This window comes from Parasteatoda tepidariorum, chromosome 4, assembly GCF_982258835.1.
Source record: "Parasteatoda tepidariorum strain Cologne lab strain chromosome 4, Ptep-v5.0, whole genome shotgun sequence".
NCBI lineage: Eukaryota > Metazoa > Arthropoda > Arachnida > Araneae > Theridiidae > Parasteatoda > Parasteatoda tepidariorum.
This window is the reverse complement of record NC_141758.1, coordinates 104,810,184-104,812,443: the sequence shown is the minus strand read 5'-3', so window position 1 is coordinate 104,812,443 and position 2,260 is coordinate 104,810,184.

Here is a 2,260-nt window from a genome sequence, read left to right as displayed (position 1 = left end):
GTTTTGCTGCAACAAAAAACCAGCTTCTGCATGTTATTCAAAGGGAATATAACGCGTAGAGGGAAAATTTCTATGCAATTTTACCCAGAAGCTCAAAGCTTAGAGGGTTAATGCATTTTGTAAAAAAAAAATTGTTGGAAAACTCAATACGGTTGTTATATTATGTGCAAAGGTATAATAAATGTGTAAAAATATAAATACGTAAAAATATAAGTATGTAAAATTTATTAATTTCGAAAGTGCAAATATTTTAGTGTTTTTTTTTTCAGAGTTAAAAAAAAAGCTGGGTTCAAATAAAAAAAACATTAATTTAATTAAAATTAATGTCTCTTAAAATTAAATTCTTAGTAATTGAATAAAGCAAAATATTTTTTAAAATAAAGTTAATACCATACATTATTAAAAATTTAAATTTTTTTACTAAGAAAATTTCTGTTTTTCTATAGGTAATTAAAAATTTAAAATATTATATATTTCGCTTAATTTTTCATGCATTAAATAGACTTATTTTTAACAAACGTATAAGTTATTCAAATCTGAAATATACTTTTTTTGTTTGCATGCAAACTTTAAGAATAACTAATGAATATAATGAAATAATCTCTAGGGTCAACCAACTATATTTTTTTATTGATTTTTTCTTCCTTTTTACTTATTTTATTTGTTGATTTTTAATATGACCATGGAATTTATTAAAAAACATTAGATTTCATGGTTTCAGTCAGTCAGATTAATATTCAGTCTTTTCTAAATAGCTGTGTTATTTCATTCTAATTGTGCTTTTAAGTTATGGAGAAAAAAAATTTCGTCACCAATTATTCGTATTTTAAAATGGCTGAAAAATAAATTATTTCTTTTTATTGGTTCTTTTAATTTATACATATTATCACAATAACTTTTTTGTATACAAATACTACAAACTGTTGCCAAATTATTTTTTTAGAAAACTAACAACTCACTGAGGAAAAAAAAACTGTTTAATTTCGGTACATATAAAATGCAAGCACAGCGGTTGCTGAAAATTTTTTAAAAAATCTTAAATTATCAATCTTAATTATCAATAAGATATCAATCGATTAAAAAATTGGTATAATATTATAAAATTTACATTATTTTTATTAATTGGTTTCTACAGCATTACATTTCGAAATCAATATATTGTGAATATATTTGAACGTTTATGCATAATTATTTGTGAAGTGGTGTAACATTATAGATGAACATACACAATTTAATGTAAATTACATCATAATGTACATACATGCAAAACATAATGCATATGTTGATTTATGTTACGCTTCAAGAGCACAATATTCTGTGCATTATCACGGAAATATTTTTATTAATTATTTAAATTTATAAAACTTTTTAAATTTTAGTTTTAAAAAAATTATATAGGTTCCATTAAATTTATATTTTTTTAAAAATTTAGTTTCATGCTGAGCATCAAATGTTCTTTTCCTCAAGCATTATCATTTGTACCAAGCTTCGGGGAGGATTTTTTTTTCAACTAGATGGGTACTAGTAGACTAACTCACATTTACGTTTAATGGAGTGGAAAGTCACGAAAACGTTTCTATGGTTTTCCTGACGCTAGAGAACCTCATTAGGTATTAGCATATTTTTTGGTTTGTATTATCTGGTACAACAAGAGCTTTAGTTTGGTCGTTTTCTCTTTTATAAAAATTCTATAAGCATAAAATATTCTTTTCTCAAAAATTTCTAAAGCCGTACAAAAATTTTTTTTTTTATCTTTACTATCTTCTGACAAATAATGAAATAATTGGGTTACATCAAAACATATTAAAGTTAAAACAAAACGTAATCAAAAAGCAAAAATATTGTTAAAAATAGCCTGGAGATGTGTAAATAGAATGTTCAACCTATCTTTTCGCTCTTAGAGCTCATATACAAAATAAATTATTTATTAAGTAGCAATGAAATTTATATTTTAAAATTGATTTTTAAAAATGGCTCTTACAGCCTAAATCTAATATTTTACTCTTAAAAACTAGAAAATAAGTTTTCATAATTACTTAATATTTAATTAATTAAAGTAAGTTAAAGCACTCACACAAGAAACATGCGTCGGCCATGTTGATCATGGAGATTAATGACCCACAATTTCAGGTATAATGCTAGAAATATGGTCAACAGCATGCACTGGACGCCTGTACTTCTCAAATTAGTACCCATCTATCTGAAACTGAGTTAACTGCAAGCCACCAATAAGACCCAGATCCTTTAAGATGGCATTTGA